At 41.5% G+C, this 23190-nt stretch overlaps 1 protein-coding gene, 1 long non-coding RNA gene and 1 pseudogene across 19 annotated transcripts in view; 2 read left to right on the forward strand and 1 right to left on the reverse strand.

Annotated features, from left to right (window-relative positions):
• The window catches only part of SH3D19 (SH3 domain containing 19), a 191167-nt gene that overhangs the window by 133532 nt on the left and 34445 nt on the right, over positions 1–23190 (reverse strand). The window lies entirely within an intron of this gene.
• LOC309661654 overlaps positions 1–23190 on the forward strand; it is a 101576-nt gene that overhangs the window by 42094 nt on the left and 36292 nt on the right. The gene's annotated exons all lie outside the window — the stretch shown is intronic.
• On the forward strand, positions 13729–18005 carry LOC309661596 (serine protease 48-like; annotated as a pseudogene). The gene is made up of 6 exons (XR_014268379.1): positions 13729–13926; positions 14047–14085; positions 14210–14369; positions 15819–16093; positions 17181–17342; positions 17540–18005. The product of XR_014268379.1 is annotated as a serine protease 48-like (transcript).

Here is a 23190-nt window from a genome sequence, read left to right on the forward strand (position 1 = left end):
GGATAAACCCTAATAAAAACACACCAAGACACAAATTAATCAAACTAACAAAAATTAAATTCCAAGAAAGAATATTAAAAACAGCAAGGGAAAAACAAAAAATAACATACAAAGGAATCCTCATAAGGTTATCAGCTGATTTTTCAGTGGAAACTCTGCAGGCCAGAAGGGAGTAGCAGGATATACTTAAAGTGATGAAAGAGAAAAACCTAAAATCAAGATTACTCTACCCAGCAAGGATCTCACTCAGATTTGATGGAGAAGTCAAAAGCTTTTCAGACAAACAAAAGCTAAGAGAATTCAGCACCACCAAACCAACTTTACAACAAATACTAAAGAAACTTCTCTAAGCGGGAAACACAAGAGAAGAAAAAGACACACAAAAACAAACCCAAAACAATTAAGAAAATGGTAATAAGAACATACATATCGATGATGACCTTGAATGTAAATGGATTAAATGCCCCAACCAAAAGACACAGGCTGGCTGAATGGATACAAAAACAAGACCCATATATATGCTGTCTACAAGAGACCCACTTCAGACCTACGGACACATACAGACTGAAAGTGAAGGAATGGAAAAAGATATTCCATGCAAATGGAAATCAAAAGAAAGCTGGAGTAGCAATACTCGTATCAGATAAAATAGACTTTAAAATAAAGACTGTTACAAGAGATAAGGAGGGACACTACATAATGATCAAAGGATCAATCCAAGAACAAGATATAACAATTATAAATGTTTATGCACCCAACATAGGAGCACCTCAATACATAAGGCAAATGCTAACAACCATGAAAGGAGAAATTGACAGTAACACAATAATAGTAGGGGACTTTAACACCCCACTTACACCAATGGACAGATCATCCAAACAGAAAATAAATAAGGAAACACAAACTTTAAATGAAACAATAGACCACATTGATCTAATTGATATTTATAGAACATTCCACCGAAAAGTGGCAGAATACACTTCTCAAGTGCACATGGAACATTCTCCAGGATAGATCACATCTGGGGTCACAAATCAAGCCTCGGAAAATTTAGGAAAATTGAAATCGTATCAAGCATCTTTTCTGACCACAACGCTATGAGATTGGAAATCAATTACAGGAAAAAAACCTGTAAAAAACACAAATATATGGAGGCTAAACAGTGTGCTACTAAATAACCAAGAGATCACTGAAGAAATTAAAGAAGAAATTAAAAAATACACAGAAACAAATGACAATGAAAACATGATGACCCAAAACCTATGGGATGCAGCAAAAGCAGTTCTAAGAGGGAAGTTTATAGTAATTCAATCTCACCTCAAGAAACAAGAAAAATCTCAAATAAACAATCTAACCCTACACTTAAAACAACTAGGGAAAGAAGAACAAAGAAAACCCAAAGTCAATAGAAGGAAAGAAAGCATAAAGATCAGAGCAGAAATAAAGGAAATAGAAACGAAGAAAACAATAACAAAGATCAATAAAACTAAAAGCTGGTTCTTTGAGAAGATAAACAAAATTGATAAACCATTAGCCAGACTCATCAAGAAAAAAAGGGAGAGGACACAAATCAGTAAAATTAGAAATGAAAAAGGAGAAATCACAACTGACACTGCAGAAATACAAAGGATTATAAGAGACTACTACAAACAACTATATGCCAATAAAATGGACAACCATGAAGAAATGGACAAATTCTTGGAAAGGTACAATTTTCCAAGACTGAACCAGGAAGAATTAGAAAATATAAACAGACCTATCACAAGCACTGAAATTGAAACTGTGATTAAAAATCTTCCAAAAAACAAAAGTCCAGGACAGGATGGCTTCACAGGCAAATTCTATCAAACATTTAGAGAAGAGCTAACACCGATCTTTCTCAAACTCTTCCAGAAAATTGCAGAGGAAGGAACACTTCCAAATTCATTCTATGAAGCCACCATCACCCTGGTACCAAAACCAGAAAAAGATATCACAAAAAAAGAAAATTATAGACCAACATCACTGATGAATATAGATGCAAAACTCCTGAACAAAATACTAGCAAACAGAATCCAACAGCACATTAAAAGGATAATACACCATGATAAAGGTTGGATTTATCCCAGGGATGCAAGGATTCTTCAATATACACAAATCAATGAATGTGATATACCACATTAACAAATTAAGGAATAAAAATCATATGATCATCTCAATAGATGCAGAAAAAGCTCTTGACAAAATTCAACACCCATTTATAAAAACTCTCTAGAAAATGGGCACAGAGGGAACCTACCTCAACATAATAAAGGCCATATATGACAAACCCACAGCAAGCATCATACTCGATGGTGAAAAACTGAAAGCATTTCCACCAGGATTAGGAACAAGACAAGGATGTCCACTCTCACCACTCTTATTCAACATAGTTTTGGAAGTCCTAGCCACAGCAATCAGAGAAGAAAAAGAAATAAAAGGAACACAAATTGGAAAAGAAGAGGTAAAACTGTCACTATTTGCCGATGACACGATACTATACATAGAAAATCCTAAAGATACCACCAGAAAACTACTAGAACTAACCAATGAATTTGGTAAGGTTGCAGGATACAAAATTAATGCACAGAAATCTCTGGCATTCCTATACACCAACAATGAAAAATCAGAAAGAGAAATTAAGGAAACACTCCCATTTACCATTGAAACATAAAGAATAAAATACCTAGGAATAAACCTGCCTAAGGAGGTGAAAGACTTGTACTCTGAAAACTATAAAACACTGATGAAAGAAATTAAAGATGACATAAACAGATGGAGAAATATACCATGTTCTTGGATTGGAAGAATCAATATTGTGAAAATGACTATACTATCAAAGCAATCTACAGATTCAATGCAATCCCTATCGGACTACCAATGGCATTCTTCACAGAATTAGAACAAAAAATCTTGCAAGTCGTATGGAAGCACAAAAGACCCCGAATAGCCAAAGCAATCTTGAGAAAGAAAAACGGAGTTGGAGGAATCAGGCTCCCTGACTTCAAACTATATCACCAAGCTACAGTAATCAAGACAGTATGATACTGGCACAAAAACAGAAATATAGATCAATGGTACAGGATAGAATGCCCAGAGATAAACCCACGCACATATGGGCACCTAATTTATGACAAAGGAGGCAAGAACATACAATGGAGAAAAGACAGCTTTTTCAGTAAGTGGTGCTGGGAAAACTGGACAGCTACATGTAAAAGAATGAAATTAGAACACTCCCTAACACCATACACAAAAATAAACTCAAAATGGATTAAAGACCTAAATGTAAGGCCCGACACTATAAAACTCTTAGAGGAAAACATAGGCAGAACACTCTATGACATAAATCACAGCAAGATCCTTTTTGACCCACCTCCTAGAGAAATGGAAATAAAAACAAAAATAAACAAATGGGACCTAATGAAACTTAAGAGCTTTTGCACAGCAAAGGAAACCATAAACAAGACGAAAAGACAACCCTCAGAATGGGAGAAAATATTTGCAAATGAAGCAACTGACAAAGGATTAATCTCCAAAATTTACAAGCCGCTCATGTAGCTCAATATCAAAAAACGAACAATCCAGTTAAAAAATGGGCAGAAGATCTAAATAGACATTTCTCCAAAGAAGACATACAGATGGCCAAGAGGCACATGAAAAGATGCTCAACATCACTAATTATTAGAGAAATGCAAATCAAAACTACAATGAGGTATCACCTCACGCTGGTCAGAATGGCCATTATCAAAAAAGCTAGAAACAATAAACGCTGGAAAGGGTGTGGTGAAAAGGGAACCCTCCTACACTGCTGCTGTGAATGTAAATTGATACAACCACTATAGAGAACAGTATGGAGGATCTTTAAAAAACTAAAAATAGAACTACCATATGACCCAGCAATCCCATTACTGGGCATACACCCTGAGAAAACCATAATTCAAAAAAAGACATGCACCACAATGTTCATTGCAGCATTATTTACAATAGCCAGGACATGGAACCAACCTAAATGTCCCTCGACAGATGAATGGATAAAGAAGATGTGGCACATATATACAATGGAATATTACTCAGCCATAAAAAGAAACGAAATTGAGTTATCTGTAGTGAGGTGGATGGACCCAGAGTCTGTCATACAGAGTGAAGTAAGTCAGGAAGAGAAAAACAAATACCGTATGCTAATGCATATATATGGAATCTAAGAAAAAAAAAAAAAAGGTACTGATGAACCTAGTTGCAGGGCAGGAATAAAGAGGTAGGCATAGAGAATGGACTTGATGACATGGGGTGGGAGGGCGAGGCTGGGGCGAAGTGAGAGTTAGCATCGACATATATACACTACCGAATGTAAGAGTTGGCTGGTGGGAAGCAGCATCATAGCACAGGGAGATCAGCTCGGTGCTCTGTGATGACCTAGAGGGGTGGGATAGGGAGGGTGGGAGGGAGGCTCAAGAGGGAGGGGATATGGGGACATGTGTATACATATGGCTGATTCGCTTTGTTGTGCAACAGAAACTAACACAGTATTGTGAAGCAATTATACTCCAATGAAGATCTATTAAAAAAAAAAGCAAACCTTAATAGGGCATGGGGGAAAGCTCAACATCCAGTTAACCTAAGGAAAACAGAATCTGCAACTAGGTTAAGAAAGGAGGATGCTAATACTTGATTCTAAATTGCTTCTTTCTACATCTGAGGATAACAGAAATGACTTTTTCTCAGAATTACCTTAAAAAAAAAAGCAATAAGTGGTTGGGGGGGGGCGTGAAATAGGCCAATGGGATTAAGAGGTACAAACTTCCAGTTATAAAATAATTAAGTCACGGGGATGTAATGTACAGCACAGAAAATAGAGTCAATAATATTATGGTAATTTTGTATGGTGACAGATGCTTACTAGACTTACAGTGACCAATTCATAATGTATATAAATGTTGAATCACTATGCTGTATACCTGAAACTAATATGATATTGTATGTCAACTATACTTCAATTAAAAAATTAAAAGGAAATAACAACTACAAAAAAGGAGATTAAAACTAAGATTTAAATATAAATCCAAGGTTTATTTTTAAAAGGCCTAACTATACCATGTTACAGTCAGAGACCATAAGATACGTATGTCAAGTGAAACATACATTCTGGAAGAGCCTGAGACGTTAGTGCACGTCAGAACCGTGGTAGTCTCTTAGTTGTGCCGTGCAATTTAAAATAATTAATCTGTACAGAGAACATGTTTCCAGTATTGGATTGAAATGTTAACCACGTGTCAATGGGTACGGCTGTATGTAAAACATAGCCATAGCAAACACGACAGGTGAACAGGAACAATCTCTATTAAATAGTATTCAAATATATACAAGAATAAACTTCTAAGGAATTTTAGCACCGCTGAACTTTCTGACTTTAAGTCTTAAAACTAATATATTAATATTAATTCGTTCAAGTCTTGAGTAAATAGTGTAACAAGACACAGTTCCCTGTTAATTTGTTTTTTAGGGAAAAACTAAGGGGACCTCGCTATATGGCAAGATTTCAGATGGAAGCTCTACTACAGGAAAAGGGACTTGTCCTTTTGAAGTGTCAAGTCTGCAGGAGAACAACTCCAGTACAGAGATGGGTTCTTTTCACCCTTCCGGCTTTTAGTGATGACTGTACCTAAGGCTCTGCTAGATAGTCCTAGGACAGACATACCTGTTCCCTGTAAAAGATCATAGAAGTTCCTTGGTGTGCTCTAGTTGAAAAGTCATCTAAATTCAGATTTAATTGGATGGATTTACACTGGCCCAATGCAGTCTTATGAGTCTTTCTCTGAGACCTGATGCATTCTCAGTTCCCACAGAGTTTAAAGATTGGGGGACTTCCCTGGTGGTCCAGTGGTTAAGACTCCGTGCTTCCACTGCAGGAGGCATGGGTGTGATCCTTGGTCAGGGAGCTAAGATCCTGCATGCCGCGCGTGAGGCACGGCCAAAAAAAAAAGTCATTCGGAAGATTGGGATGAAGTTACCTGGAGAAGGAACAACACAGAGAAGGACTGGAAAGATACATGACTTTAGAACTGTCTTGGAGGCAAAATAACTAATTAAAATAAAGCTGAAAATATAAACAGTTTTCCCTGGTGGCAACTGTTTTGGTAGATTATTTTTTAACTAATGTTTTTAGGAAAAATTTCTCCATCAGATTAAGTAGCTAAAGCAAAGCTACAAAAGGCAAATATCCTAACAGCATGTAAAATTTGAATATGAAAATGAAAACTCAACTCCAGGTATCCATCTAGAGGAACACTGAAAACATTTCTATTTTTCAGGGTTTCAGGTGTTTTGGGACAATGTTTGAGTTAAGGTTGAGTTGTATGCTCTCAATAAATGAAGATAAAACGATTACATTCTATTTGGGGCTAATCAAATCACCTCAGATTTTCTTTGCAATGATGATGTTCAATAGTGGTAGGAGTAATGCAAATATAAACACTCTTACCACCATCGGTAGGAAGGGGTATGATCTTTCTGAAGAGCAATATGGGCCTTTAAAAAGTTTACGGCTTTTCCATAAAAACAAATGAAATAATGCCATTTGCAGCAAAATGGATAGACCTAGAGAGTATCATACTAAGTGCAATACGTCAGAAAGACAAAGACAAATACCGTATGATATCACTTATATGTGGAATCTAGAATATGACACAAATGAACTTATCTACAAAACAGAAACAGATTCACAGACATAGAGAACAGACTTGTGGTTGCCAAGGGGGAAGGGAGTCGGGGAGGGATGGGATGGATTGGGAGTTTGGGATTAGCACATGCAAACTATATATTACATCAATATATAGAATAGATAAACAACAAGGTCCTACTGTATAGCACAGGGAATTATATTCAATATCCTGTGACAAACCGTAACGGAAAAGAATATGCAAAAGAACTTAAATATATATGTGTAACTGCATCACTTTGCTGTAGAGCAGAAATTAACACAACACTGTAAATCAACTATACTTCAATAACTTTTTTAAAAAAGTTTATGGCTTTTTCTCCAAAATGCTACTCCTAAAAATGTATCTTCAGGAGAGAAAAGTGAGGGAAATTTCCATATGAAGATAATTATTGCATTGTTCTTTATAATAGCAAATCCAAGTGATCAACAATAGAGGAATGACAAAATAAATTCTGACACATTCATACTTTTATAAGCTATGCAGTTATTATCATATTCAACATTTACTGAGTGTCAGGCACTTACTTAAGTGCTTTACTCATTCAGCCTTCACAAGAACCCTATGAAGTAAGTTCTCTTACTTACTGGTCCCACTTTACTGACGAGAAAAGAAAGAAGTTGAGTTACTTTGCTGAGGTCACGAAGCTAGGTCCTGGTACTGGGATTCCAAGCCCAGTCCAGCTCCAGAGCCCAAAGTATTCAGCATATACTACATTGCTGTTTTGTATGTTACTTTTCAAATGTGATACTGAATTCTATTTTATAATTTTTCTTCCAACGATTTTTGTTTCAATATTCACAGCAAAACTGATCTCTGTTTTTCTTTTAGGAGAAATATCTTCTCCTTGTTTCAATATCAATGTTATTTTCCCTTCATAAAGAGGAATATGGAAACTTCCCTTCATTTTCTATCTTCTGAAACAGTTTAAAATCATATTGGGATGATTTGTTAAGGTGTGACAGATGTGCCTTGTAAACCTGAAGGAGAGGGAAGGCAGGGTAGCTCTTTAACAGCTTTATTTCATCAATAATAAATTTTCTTTCAGATTTTCTGTCTTCCGGGGTCAGCTATGGTCACATACTTTCCATTTCATTAAAAAAAATTAACAGCTTTACTGAAGCATAATTTACGTGCCATAAAATTTACCTGTTTGAAGCGCACAATTCAATGATTTTTAGTAAATTTACAGTTGTGCAATCATTATCACAATCATTTTCAAACATTCTCATCACCCTAAAAAGATCCCTTCTGCCCATTTAGACTCAATCCCTGCTGCCATCTCCTGCCCCTCCATTTTAATAGTACAAGTCTATAACCTTAATGTTTACAAACAGATGCATCTATTTTATATGGATTAAGTAAAAGAGTAGAGTCAAATCTTGAGTCGAATTGTATATAATGTGACTATATTATATTAAAAAGTTCTTTACTTTTCAGAAAACAATGTGGTGCTGTGCACAAGTGGTATAATTTTCTCATCGCTCATTAAAGCTACCTGGTACTCATGGAAAAAAAGCAGTATGATTGTTCTCATTTTCCTATCTTCAGTACTGAGACTTCCAGAAACACTTATTCTTAATAGCCCCATGGGCAGCAAGCAATAGGAAGCAAATACTAAAATATGATCACCCTGCCTTTTGACACATCAGAGATTGCCATTCTTCTTTATTTCACGTTAACCTTGTTCTCTAACAATAAAATAGTTTTAAATAATTTTCATTTTCTTAATTTCTTTTTTTCCCCTAATAAGAGTCTGGCTATTTCTAAACTGGACAAAGTGTTTTACCCATAATGTTCAGGAATTTAGGGCTGAGAATTAAACCCAGCTGACTAGAAGTCCAGCCAATATATTTTTAGTCAGCATTAAGTAGAAATTTCTTTAATTAGGAAGCATTAGTGTCATCTGATTTCTGATCCTTGCTTCAAAGTTCTCCCCATACAATAGGGAACATTTAGTAAAAGATTAAACTTAATTTAACATGAAAATATTTTTACATGTTCAAACATGCATAATCCAGTCAGGAGGTATTTAGATCTAAGATTAGCAAAACTTCTTTGAGCATCAAGAATTTCTTCCAACGATAAAAGTCAACAGAAAATAGACTCTTGGAGAAATGGAAAGAGCACTGACTTTGGAACCATAAACATGGGTTGAAATCTATCTTGGCCCTCACTCTGAAGGACTCAGGGAAAGTGAAAGGAGAGCCATGGATCTCTGCGTGCTCCTGATAAGCCTAACATTCACTGCCTTTCCACCATAATCCGCCTTCAGGACTAACTGATCTTTTCACCCAGCCTCAGATGCTTCTTCTGTGGTCCTCCCTGGCCTCGGGATCACCAAGAACTGCACCCTCTCCTTGATCTCAATGTTATGCATCTCACCTTCCCAGAACATTAATTATCTCTCTTCCAACTCCTTATAGCAAAAATGCCAATTCCAATATTTTTCAACACTATTAGGATTTATAATCCACTGATTTTTACCTTGCTTTACTCTCTGCACAGCGCCCCCCCCATTCCTTACTTCCCTCCTTTCCAGCTGAAGTTCCTGATGTATCATTATAATCACTCCCTTCTCCCTCCCTCTTCACCACATGCTCGTCAGAAACCCTCAACCCGGTTACAGTCAACCTTCTGCCCTCTCTATGCCTCCACCCATGTTACTGAACGCTGCTTGTGAACACACAACTGTGCCAATTTCACTTCAAATTCAAGTGGATGCTTTCTGTGCTCAGCAGTCACACTACTATTTCTCCGGTCCATTCATCTCCCACACTCAAGTTCACTCCTTCTTAAGTCCTCAACACTTCCCTTCCCATCCTCAGCAGATGATGTCTTTCCTAGTTCACTGAGGAAATGAAAGCCATCAGCAGACGACATCTCCCACCAGCTGGCATCTGTGCCCATATGCTTGCTTGTGCTCTTGCAGGAAAGACCAGTCTGTGCTCCAATCTAAGCATCCTCACCCCCAACTAGTGAGTTAGGCTCAGTCCTCTCCTGTCTGTCAAAGACACCACTTCAGTAATTCTCTCACTTTCTCTCCTGCATCATCAATTTCCCCCTCTTTGCTGGATAATTCCATCAGCACACAAACATGATGTAATTTCCCTCATCTTAAAACAAAACAAGAACTAAAAACTCTGCACCACCCAGGTTCTTCTGCCAGCTGTGTCTCTACTTCCTTTAATAGCAAACCTACTCTTAAAAATTGCCTATATTTGCTGTCTCCAATTACTCTCCTCTTTCTCTTGAATCCATTTCACGATACCAAATCCAATGGTCGGTTCTTCATTGTTTGCAGCATTTGGCAGCCAATCACTTCTTCCTTCTTGGAACACTTTCTCTACATACTTGGCTTCCAGAATACTTCTGTCAGTTCTCTGCCTTCCTCTCTGCTTTCCTCTCAGTCTCTTATTGGTTCCTTCTTATCTCATCCCAACTTTGGTGTGATCAGGCCTTAAAACTCACAGAGGGTTTTATTTATGTTCACTCCCTAGGTGACCTAGGTGACCTAGGGAGTGTTCACTCCCTAGGTGACCTTATCTCATCTCTTGGCTTTAAATACTATGACATGCTGACAGCACCCTAATCTAGCCCTTCAGTTTGTGGAATCTCCTCATCCCAGATTGGTATATTCAACTGCCTAGTGGATATCTCCAGTTGGACATCTATCAAGCATCTTTTTTTTAAAAGAAATACTTTATTTATTTATTTTTGGCTGTGTTGGGATCTCGGGATCTCCGTTGCGGCGTGCAGGACCTTTCGTTGAGGCGTGCAGGCTCTTCCTTGAGGTGTGTGGGCTTCTCCCTAGTTGTGGCGGGTGGGCTCCAGAGCACATGGGCTCTGTAGTTTGCGGCACGTGGGCTCTCTAGTTGAGGCGTGTGGGCTCAGTAGTTGCGGTGCACGGGCTTAGTTGCCCCACGGCATGTGCAATCTTAGTTCCCCGACCAGGGATCAAACCCGCGTCCCCTGCATTGGAAGGCGGATTCTTAACCACTGGACCACCAGGGAAGTCCCTATCAGGCATCTTAAACTTAACATGCCTATGAATGAACTTCTTGTCTACCCCTCAACAACCTCCTCCTCCTACAGTGCACCCCATCTCAGTAAATGGATAGCCTACACTTCCGGGGGCTCAGGCCAAAAACCTTGGAGTCATTATTGACTCCTACCCACAACCAATCCATCAGCAGGTCCCATTCGCTCTGCCTTCAAAATGCAACCAGAATCTGCCACTTCTTACCACTTCTGTCTCAATGGCCCTGGTCCAAAGCCACAATCACCTCCTGCCCAAATGACTGCAATAGTTTTCTGACTGGTCTCCCTGTTTCTACCCCCGACCATTCTCAATCCAGTAGCCGATGGGATCCATTTAAAACTTTAAGTCAGGTCAAAATGTTGCCATTCTACTTAGAATAGAAACCAAAGGCCTCACAGGAGCCTATGAGGGCCCACGTGGTCTGGCCTTGTTCCCTGTCTGACCTCATTTCCTATCACTGGAGCCCCTGGCCCACTCTGCTCTAGCTTCAGTGTTTCTCAAATATCCCAAACACACCCCTGCTCAGGAACCTTGTAAGTTATGCTCTGTGCTTCAACCCCTTTATCCCAGATAACCCCTTGGCTCACTGCCTCTCTTTTCTCAAATTCCTGCTCAGAAATCACCTCAGCCATGCCTCCCCTGACTGCTCTATTTAAAAGTGATGCCCACCCCAGCATCCCTGTCCTGTTTTACTTTTCTCCAAAGAACCTGCCATGATCTGACCTAAAATTAGAATATAAACTCCATGATGCCAGGCTTTTTCTATGTTGTCACCCCACTATTCTAGAACAGCACCTGGCATGGGCACTGAGAACGTGACTGCTACATAAATGAGTGTTGACCCTGGACCTGGGAGGCTGCCAGAGCATGAAGGCAGATTTCTAGACAACAAATCAGGAGATTTAGATTTAAATCTGATTACTAGTCTAGGAAATAGAAGCGACGCCCAGCTTTGCTAGTGAACAGTATGATACAACTCGTTAAGTCATTTAACCTCCAAGATCCTCTGTTTCCTCATTTATAAAACAGAAATGAAAACATGCGTCTCTCACGGAGTCAATGTGTGGATGAAAATGTTACGCAAACGTAAAATACTGTCAAGCTTCTGTAACTGATCATGTTAAGCTGTTTAGAATCAATTTAATATTTGTAGACACCAGTTCATTCTTTTTGTAAACCAAAAAAAAAAAACTTGAATTATAACAAAGATTTTAAACAGTCCTTCCTGCTCTAGAATTTTTAATTGTCTACACTATTAATTATACACATTAGTATCTTAATACTGGTATCTAACTTCTAGCCTCATGGCTATAATCATTTTTGTTTTCTATTCTGAGACGTTATCTATTCTCTTCTAAATAGGGACAGAAGAGACTTGGTATCTTGAGGTCTTTGGTACTTTCATTTGGCTCTGGAACTGTCCTTCCTACAGCTGACAACCAGGCAAAGCTGAGGAGGGATATCATAGAGGCAGCAATAAGAGCCAGCTTCCTTAGGAAATAAAACATCAGTAAAATGTCAAGACAGTCCAAAGGGTATCTAGAGAATGTGGACCCCACCAAAGCACAGCTGGCAAGAGTGGCATCTGAAAGCGGCAAGAGGCATCTTCTCTAAATTCTACTTTTATTTCAAGTTACATAACGAGAAATATCAATACTTCTTTTAAGTTAGTTTAGTTCTTCACAGAAATGACTTAATCGTGATTCAAAATGATGGCATCGCCATTCAGTGAGAGATAATATAAAAAACAAGAAATGTTTCTTAGTCACCTATAAATGTGCTTTTTATACTATTGTAACAAACTCATTGAATTAATTGCCAAGGGGGAAAAAGTTATCTCCTGACTAAAGAATATGGTTCCTATTATCAGATGATGTGAGCTATGTAGTTCATCTTTTTTTTCCCCCACACCTTGCTCTTGAAAGCTTCAAGTTAAATAAATTCTTGATTTCAGTAACTGTAATAATCCCATTCTTGATATTTGCAAGTATAAGCTCCCCCTTACGCCCACAGGCCTTCTAATCCCGTTCATTTTATGTACCCATGATGCCCTCCTGTGCCAAGCAACAGGCATGGAACGTTAGAGTCTCAATAACTGTCTCAGCATTGCCATGTTTTTAAAAACAGCAGCAACACTTGCTCAGCACTTAGGTTCTGTGTCTTGTCTAACTTTAAAAGTTCTCAAAACCAGTCTGTGGCGGAGCCAGGAAAGGGGCTCAACACTTGGGACCAGATCCAGGACCCAGCGCTCTGCCCTCGGGTCTCAGAGCCACCCGCCCCTCCTTTTGTAATGAACAGGGTACCAATCATAAGGCAAAACCTCCAGGGTTACTTCCTTACTCCGCCTCTCTCGGACTAGACTGTCAGCTCCTGGGGGTCAGGCGCCCCCATGATTCATGCCCCTTTATAGGTCCTGCTCCTTGTACACAATAAACATCCAATAAATATTCCCTGACTTAGGGAGGCAAGGAACCAGTTACAACAGGTAGAGACTGAAGCAGCAAAGGGAAAGTGAGGAAGCAGGGCACATTGGTCAGCTAACTGACTGGCTTATTTCCTCTTTTTTATCTTCTCCTGTCAGTCCCGTAGCCGTTCTCGAGGCCAAGGACTTGGGGCAGCCCTCTGCACAGCCCTTCGTGACCCAAGCTCAGGGACCTGCCCTGGACTGTTCACCCTCGGCCGGGGGGCGGGGGAGAAGATGGGAGCAACTAGGGCAAGTCCCTGAGATGTGGCAGAGGGAGCAGAGGGAGCCTGGGAGCCTGGCCTCGGCCCACACCGGGGCCTCTGCACTGTGTGAGCCCTGCTCCTTCCAGCGCCCTCCCCCAACGGCCCCTCCTCCCCCCACAGGCAGGAAGCCCAGGCACCCTGCTCTGCCCGGACAGCAGGCGGTGCCTCGGGCTCTAGCTCCGCCCCCTGTGTCCTGCAGCTGCACCCTTCAGTATCCGGGCTGGCCAGGGTGAGGACCAAAGGACAGGAGGGGGTGAAGCCGAGGATCCAGCTAGGAGGAGAAGCGGGCCCCGCCCCTCTCCTCCCCGGCGGGCCTCGCCCTGGGAGCCTGAGTCCAGAAAGCAGGAGGTGCTGGCTCTGAGGACAGAAACATGGGCCCTGCGGGCTGCGTCTTCCTGCTGCCCCTTCTGCTGGGGATCTCAGGTGAACCCCCGGGGTGAGGAGAGTCCCAGGCGGAGGCTTCACAGGGCCTGGGGTGTGGGCCGCCCTTGGCAATAAGAAGCCGTCCTGGGTGTCCCCGCGGTCCACCTTTTCTCTTCCTAGGCACAGATGAGGAGGAACCAAAGAATCTCGTGACGTCAAGTAAGGTGCCCCAGCCAGGGCCAGCATGGGGGGGGCGGGGGGATGGGGTGAAGGAGGAGGGAGGAGGGGACACCAGTGTGGGGAGGGGGCAGGCCTCCCAGGACTTTCTCCACTTTGTCCGCAGTCTGTGGGCAGCCCGCGGTCTTACCTGGCACTGCCTCAGGCACGGAGGCCAACGTGGGGCAGTGGCCCTGGCAGGTCAGCAACCGCCAGGGCTTGTTTCACATCTGTGTGGCCACCCTCATCTGAAAGCAGTGGGTACTGACGGTGGCAAGCTGCTTCTGGTGAGTGCGGGGCCTTGCTTCGGGCAGACCCATCAGGGACGAGGGTGACTGGACCTCCTGAGCTGAGGTCAGAGAGGAGTTTACCTTGCACTGCCCAATACAGTATCTGTGCCTAAGAAGTGGGTCCAAATGTTTCCTGCCCTAGCTCTCAGCTCAATACGACTACTCTTAGACTTCGGGTTTCTTTACATCTGACAATCATCTTGACTGAAATGAGTGCCTAGAAAATGTCACACACCCCCGCCACCCCCCATCTAATTCTCTACCCAAGGAGACATTCCCCAGGGGGAGCCACTCCCTCTACTGCATGCCCACACCTCACACCACTCTGGATGCACAGTTCTGAGCCCTCTTCACTCTCCCTAGGTGGCCTCATCTATTCCCATGGTTTAAAATGTCATAGATTTGTTAACATCCACATTTACATCACCAGCCCCACACTCTAATTCTGATGCATTTCCATTCAGATATCTCACTGGTATCTCAAAGATGATGTAATCAAAAGAGAACCAAAATTCTACCACCAGCAATATCCCCAAACCTTTTCTCTCCCTTTCTTCCCATCTCATTCAACAACACAGCCAGTTGCTCAAGCCAGAAATATGAAGCCTCACTTTCCCTCACCCTTCATATTCACTGCACACACAAATTCTTCAGTTTTACTTCCACAGAATACTTTGACTCCAGCACAAATGTTCTGGACCACTGCAATAGCAAAATAAGTTTTGCTACCTTCATACACACAAGAAAGTGATTTTTTTTAAAAGTCAGAGGCAGGATCATGTCATTCCCTCCTTCAAATCCTCCAGTCGCTGCTCAGGCACCTAGAATAAAACCTATAAGCCATGAATTGCCAGGTATCTGCTCATTTCCCTAACATCATCCCATTCTACTCCAGGTATACTTCAGTTCCTAGAAACTGCCAAGCTCTTTCTTACGCTCAGCGCCTTTGCATACGCTATTTCCTCTGGAATGCTCTTCCTTATGGCTCTTCTCATGGCTGACTCCCACCTTGTGGGACTCAGTTGAAAAGTTACCTCTTCAACGAGACCTTCCCCGATCACCAATTCATAGGCTCTTCTCCCATCTTTTACTCTCTACCTCAAAATCCTGTTTTCTTCATAAAATTTATCACAATTTAAAATTTTATACCTGTTTACTTGTGTGTTCTCTCTCTCCCTCCCTCCCTCTCCTCCACCCTCTCTCTCTCTCTCTCTCACACACACACACACACACACACCATCCTTGAGACCAAAAGCCCTGTGAGGGCCAGATCATGTCTAAGTCTCATTTATATTTTCAGGCGATGCTCAGCACTTATTGAAGGAACATATGCTTAGGAAGAGCTAGACAAAAAATACAACCTCCAGAACTCTGGGCTCTGCTGTGACACTCCATGACAGAGTCACAAGAAACCCACGGTACTTGTTCTGCTCCTCTTCTTCTCAGGTCTAAGGACACCAGAAAATACAAGGTATTGGTGGGGTCACTTCAGGTCTCTGGTCACCAAGACTCCAAAACGATGATCATCACCGTGTCCAGGATTGTTCCGTACCCCGACTTCCAGAGAAATGCATCCAGCGCCATTGCTGTGGCAGAACTGGCCCACCTGGTTTCCTTTGGCCCCTCTGTCCTGCCCATCTGCCTCCCTTCATCGGCAGTCCAGCTGAAGAACTCAACCTCCTGCTGGGTGACTGGATGGGGCAATTCTGGGATATCCCAATGTGAGGATAAGTAGACTTTCTGAGCTGTTTCCTCCACTGACAGTCCCTCCCCCTACTCTCTATCCCACTCCTGGCACCAGATACGGTGCGCTCTCGCTCTCTGGCAATTAATCCGAGGTACTGCGGACTTCAGTTCTCCTCGACCCCCAGCTTCCCTCTGCCTCCTTCATACTTCTGCTGCTGTAATTGCTTTGCTTATTTACATCTGCTTCTGCTCTTGTTTCACAATACTACTAAGACCTTAAAAGTAAAAAGGACAGGGCAATGAATTTAAGGAGAGTTGTCAGTTCTTCTTTGGCACCTGGGTAGAGTGTGTGTGGGTAGGTGGGTAGGGGGAAGTAGACACAAAGATGGATCCAGGAAAGTTAAGAGTGCTCAGCAGGTCCCAGGTCAGACTAGGAGAGTAGGGCTATGTATCAATAGTCCTTTTTTTTTTTTTAAATTTATTTATTTTTATTTTTGGCTGCATTGGGTCTTCATTGCTGCATGCAGGCTTTCTCTAGTTGCAGCGAGCGGGGGCTACTCTTCATTGTGGTGCACAGGCGTCTCATTGCAGTGGCTTCTCTTGTTGCAGAGCACGGGCTCTAGCCACGTGGGCTTCAGTAGTTGTGGCGCACGGGCTTTGTTGCTCCGCGGCATGTGGAATCTTCCCAGACCAGGGCTTGAACCTGTGTCTCCTGCATTGGCAGGCAGATTCTTCATGACTGTGCCACCAGGGAAGCCCTCAATAGTCTTGATTCTTCTTAATCCATTAGATCCACCTTCTTATGTTCTATGTAATATAAAAATATATTCCAAAGCCAAACAACTTAATCCTACATCTTTCATGATTTTAGGTTTTTCTGAATCAAAAGATTCTTCTGTTTTTTGTGGTACAGCAGGAGCAACTGCCATCAGTCTTGTTCAGACCCAGGGAACTCAGCCTTTAGACCATTTGCCAAACCAGAAATCAGAGTGCTGCCTGTTATGGGGGCAGAAACTTGAAATCAGAGCTATCCCTGAAAATCAAAGGCATGAAAGCTCTATCCATAGCTGAAAGTTGCTTCCTAATTTTTTAAGACAACTTTGACTCTTTTTGACCTTACAGCTATGAAACCATCTTATACACTGAAGGAGCTAAAAGTGCCCCTCAGTGATCTCCAGACATGCAATAACTGCTATAGAAAGAAAGCTCGTTGCATGGAGTCGAGCCCATCAGTGAAGCCATGATCTGCTCCAGGCTCCCAGTGGGGCAGACAATCAGTGCATAGTAAGAATCCATCCTATAGGCACCTTTCAGAGCCCTTCCATTCCCCAGTGTGCTTCCTCCATGTCTCGTAGCTTCGGGGTCCTTGCGTGAACCCAGAAGTGTCTGGATAGGCCCTAACTCCACCGCTCGTGGCTAAATTATTGGAGTCTCTCCCTTTGCCCCGTGCATGGTCCAGCCATCTTTTCTCTCTCCCCCAGGGCAGTAGAGGAGATCCCCTGACGTGTAAAGTGGAGGATTTCTGGGTCCTCGCAGGAGTGGTGAGCTGGGAATCAAACTGCATCGGAACCAATGAGCCTGGAGTATTTACAAACATCAGTTTCTACAAGTCTTGGAATGAGAAGTCAGCCATCTCGCACGCTGACCTAAGGCCGGACTTCTCCGGGCTCTTCCCTGTTGTGCTTCTGCCTCTCATTTTCCCAGGGCTACCCTAACTGTCTGAGGTCAGTATGGCCAAGGTGAAGTGGCAATTAAGAATGACGGAGAAAGAAAGAAATTCTAGAAGTTGAGGATTTTGAGGAGATTCCGAAGCTTCAGCAAGACAGATGCAGTTTTGCTACCTCTGGGTGCAGCCCCCAGGAGCCCAGTCTGCTTGCTGCCTTGTCTCCTGTAGGTCAACCTGGGAAGCAAGGTCCCCGGCATGAATAAAGTTTGGTTGGTTCTAACTATTACTTCTCATATTTATTTATTTATTTATTTATTTATTTATTTTTTAATGAAACTGGAGTCAGGGCCTGGGGAAATACAGAAGCAAAGAACTTTAGGGCTGAAAGGGATCTGGAAATCACCTGACCCAACCAATTCCTCACATTCTAAAGAAGAAGTAGCTAGGGTACAGAGAGGTTAACTAGTGTGCCCTTGGCTGAAGTTAAGATGAAAACCACCCAGTCTGGGACTAGACTGGGTTCTGAAGAAAAAGCAGGGACTCAGAAGATTAGAAGGTTTCAGTTGAAGCACGCCAGGCAAAAGGAGCCTAGGGCAGTGTATCGGCTATCTACTGCTGTATAACAAATTACCCCAAAGCATAACGGCTGAAGACAGCAAACGTTTACTATCTCTCGGTGTCTGTGGGTCATTAATCAGGGAGGGCCTAGCCAGGTAGTTCTGGCTCAGGGTCTTTCAAGAGGCTGCTGCTGTAAACTGTAGTCACCTCCAAGCTCAACTGGAAAGGACCTGCTTCGAGCTCACTCACACGGGCCTCTCTGCAGGGCTGCATCAGGGCAGCTGGCGTCACCCAGGGTGAGTGATACAAGATAAAGCAAGAGAGAATACCCCAAATGGAAGCTATAGTCTCTCTATAACTAATCTCAAAACTGACATCTCATTACTTCCATTGTATTCTATTCTTCAGAAGTGAGCTGATAAGAATCACTGAGGACATCTCAAAGGCTGCCTTCTGTAAGTGCAATAAGGGAAGGGTCTGGATTAAGGAGCTGGGAGGCGAAAACTGACTGTGTTTAGTGGTCACAGATTAAGCAGAGGCATGGGGGCGGGTTTAAATTGAGGTTTTCGGGGAGAATGCCTTCGGAGTCTCCTGTTCACCCCACCCACTAAGAGCACTTCGTGGTTGTGCTCAGAGGTGCACTGGGGTTAGGGAAGGTGTTTATTAAAGAGATATCCAACTTGCAATATCCTGCGACCAGAGAGGGGTCCAAGAACATGTCTCATATAAGAAACGTATGGCTGCTTTATCCCCATCCTTTTCCTGCGCCTGTGGTATACGTATACAAAGGGTAGTTAGGAACATGGGATCTGACGCTGGCCAGCAGTGAGTTGATTTATGGATTTCATAAGATACTGATTAAAATAATACAGGATGCTCTATTTTACTCAACAAATAATAGTGAAAAATGATTAGAAGGAGTTTGGGCAAGATGGTGGAATGAACAGCAGCAAAATGATCATCCCTTGCTCAAATTTCATTAAATACCAATAAAATCACTGTTTGAGAATGAAAATTTTCATTAATAACTGCAAAGATAAGATAATTACATAAAAATAAGGAAATTAAATCTGGGCCATTAAAAAGTTTTCCATACATACAAAGAAAATAGTAAGAACTTTGAAAAAAATTAATTTTCCAAATGCAAAAATTATACAAAGTATAAGCAGGATTCAAAGATTGATTATAATTTATTCTCAAAGGAACACTGTTCATGTTAATAAGATCTTCTCAGAATTTTTTTTAGATGACAACACTACAGAATTGGAAGCAAGGTATAACTGACACTGAAAATGCTTTGGCAAAAGAAGAGATAAACCTATTAAACATGTGAGATGCTAAATAAGTAAAAAACGATAAAAGAATGTGAGCGAAGAGGATGGATCTAGATACTAAAGCCAAGAAATCCAACAAAGAGATAACAGCAGGTTTTAGAATCATAAAATAAAATAGTTGGAAGGCACCTTACAAGTTCTTTGATACAACTCTCAGCTCAAGGCATGTTTGCTTGTTTCACAGACACGACGGATGATCTTACGCTTCTTAATATCATAGAACTGGAAAACGAACTATCTAACTAACTAACTAACTTTTGGTAATGAAGGAAAGGGAACTATTTTCACTACATGGCACTGTCCCACCACTTGCCCACCAGAATCCTCTAAAACTGAAACTTAACAAGTAAAATATACACAAAATGGGTGAGATGGAAGGAGATCGTTTTCTGTAGAAAGGATGCCCAAAATTTCAGTAAATACAGGTCTTATGTGTTTTAGGAATAAGCTAAACTTGGAGGTTTGGGTATAATCCCAAAGCAGCATACCAGGAATAAGATCATACCTGAGAATGCTTAAGTGTAATCAACAGTATTCAGCACTAAACTGAAGAAAAACCTCATTAGAAAGGGGAATGGTCAGCATGGAATCTAAGAAAGCAAAAGCCAGACAACTCTGTGTTCACCAGACCCTAGGCTGTAAAGGAAGAGAGACTGATGAATATAAACTTTGTATTTATTTAGAAAAACATGTTCTGTTATGGAGAAGCACTGTTTCACCCAGTTTTTGTGAAGAAGGGATATTTCCTCCTAGTGAAATGCTTGTGGAGATTTGCCACTTCCACTTGTTCTGATCCGAAGACTCTTCAAACAACCACCCACCTACTAATTTGGTTTCCCTACTCAATATCGAGAAGGTGTGCCCTGGTTGGGAAAAATGCAAATTCCAAATGATAAAAATGAATAGTCCTCATTGCAAATCAACATTCTGGTTCATATACAAGTCTCTTAAATTTTAGTGAGTCAGTCTCTTGAATTTGATCTCTTCTAGGTGCTCTGACAGGAATTTTAGAAGCTAAAAAGCTAAGGGTCCAGAGCCTAGATTGAGATGACTTCAGCCTAGTCATACTGCCTGCCAAAGTGGATTCTCTGAGGGTCATGCCATCTTTATCTTACCTCTAACTATGGCAGGAACTTGTAGTTACTTATGCCTTCTATCAGTTACTATGCGGGCCACTTTAAAAATCATCTTATTTTGTCCTAACAACTCAAGAAGGTATTATTTATTCCACTTTTACAAATGAAAACACACACACAAAAACAACTGAGGATCAGAGAGGTTAAGTAACTTGCCTAAGATCACACAGCTAATATTTGATTAAACAGATTTACCCTGGACTGTCTGACTCAAAAGATTTGGCTCTTTCCACTATACCAAATTACCTCCATTCATTGTTAGAAAGCTCTAATAAAGATCTTCCTTATACAATGCCAAAATAACATCTGCCCTTTGGTTCTAGTTATTTGTACCTCTTATTATACTCCAGTCTCCTTTACTTCTTCTGAATAGATAAGAACAACCTTGAGAAGAGAAACTGCTGTTCTAGTCATCTTCTCGCTCTTCTAACAGCATCTATTATAGTGTCGCAAACAGAAAGTATCGAATCTTATTTTCTAAATAACAAAATGAAAGCAATAGACTGTAGAAGGCTAGCTGTCAAAACGGAAAGGAAGAATTCATTTAGTATAAGTGAATAAACAAAAATATTTTATTTTAGTGATCAAAAGAACAGGACCAACTCTTGCCGAGGGGAACTAGTTAAAGGGCAGTAGGACTCAGGGCAAGTAGGATGGAGTTCCGAGCAGGATCAGTCCCTGTGGAGAAGGGGAGTGCAGGCGAGGGAAACCGTAGACTGGACAACAAGGTGGAGAGCGAGAGGAGGAAGAAGGCTGTCCCTCAAAGGCTGTCCAGGCCTTGGCCCTGACATAACGGAGGCCAAGTATATGGACTAGTTCCAGGACATACTGGTTAGTGGAACTACAGCTGGACTAAAAGTTTCCTGTCCAAGTTCAAGAACAAAGACCAAACTGGATCTTTGAATAGAGGGCATAGGTGTCTGTTGCTGCTACACATGTGCTAGAGAAATCAATTATGCTTTTTTTTAGTGTTTTTTTTATTGTGGTAAAAGTCACATAATAGAAAATATACTATTTTAACCATATTTAGCTGTACAGTTCAGTGGCACTAAGTACATTCACCTTGTTGTGCAACTCTCTCCATCATCCATCTCCCGACTTTTTCACCTTCCTAAACTGAAACTCTGTCCCCATTAAACACTAACTCCCCATTCCCCCTCTCCACCCCTGGCATCTACCAGTGTACTTTCTGACTCCACGAATTTGACTAGACTATTCTAGGTACCTCGTGTAAGTGGAATCAAACAGTGAGAAATCAGTTATTCTTTAGGAGAATTTTATAAAGAGATTTACTCATTTTATAAAGAGATTTATTCATTTTATTCATTATTCATTTTCAGATCAATATAATAGATAGATTTGATGGATTGAATTAGAAAAGAAACAATGGAATCCATTTGCCCTTCCTGGAACTACAGATAAAAAGCTACAGAATTTGGGGACTTCCCCGGTGGTCCAGTGGTTAAGATGCCACTGCAGGGGGCGCAGGTTTGATCCCTGGCATGCAGGAACTAAGATCCCGCGTGTCGCAAGCTGCGGCCAAAAAAACAAAAGAAAAACAAAGAAAACCCTACAAGACTTGCAAACCTACTGTCGTCCCTGTTTTATTCTCAGGGTGCTCAAGAGAAGACTGCACCCTGAAGTGGCATCCTTACTCTACAGCAGTGCTTCTCAACCAAGGGTGATTCTGCTCCCCACCCCAACCCCAGGGGACACTTGACAATGTCTGAAGACATTTTTGGTTGTCACCACTAGGGATGGGTGGTACTCCTGGCATCCAGCAGGTTAAGGCCAGAGATGCTGCTTAACGTCCCCCAATGCACAGGACAGCCCCCACAAGAAAGAATCATCTGGCCCCAAATGTCAACAGTGCCAAGGCTGAGAAATCCTGGTCTACAGGCACCATTCACATCAATCTAAGCCATCACCAAGATGACCTGTTTGCCCAGAATTAAGTTAGTACTTAAAACTAGGATATTAGTTCAACAAAAACAATAATAAAAACAGCAGCTACTATTTATATTTTGTGCTTAAATAGCCTAAACGCAAGCTAAGTACTTGCCCTCTATCTCATTTAATTCCTACCAAAATCTTGTGAGGTATTATTATTCCCATTTTGCTGAGATGAAAAGGTTGTAACTAGGCAACAGCCACATGGCAAGCAATAAAGCTCTTACCAACACCACCACATGGCCACTTCCCAAACCAACAGTTATTGTGTACGGTAGAGGTATTTAAAGATAACGTTAATGATAACAGGGTAATGATCTGGGAACAGAGACTCTAGGACCTCGAGACAGGGCATGAAGAGAAGGCAGAAAGCTGTAAGAGCTGTCTTCAGGTAAATCTCTAGAGTGGACATCAAGCACCTGCTCTCTCACTTCCAACTCCTTGGTACTTCCTTATCTTAGAAGAAGCAAGGGAGCATTAAAATGGCA

This window comes from Balaenoptera physalus (genome assembly GCF_965194825.1).
Source record: "Balaenoptera physalus genome assembly, chromosome: 5".
Taxonomy (NCBI): domain Eukaryota; kingdom Metazoa; phylum Chordata; class Mammalia; order Artiodactyla; family Balaenopteridae; genus Balaenoptera; species Balaenoptera physalus.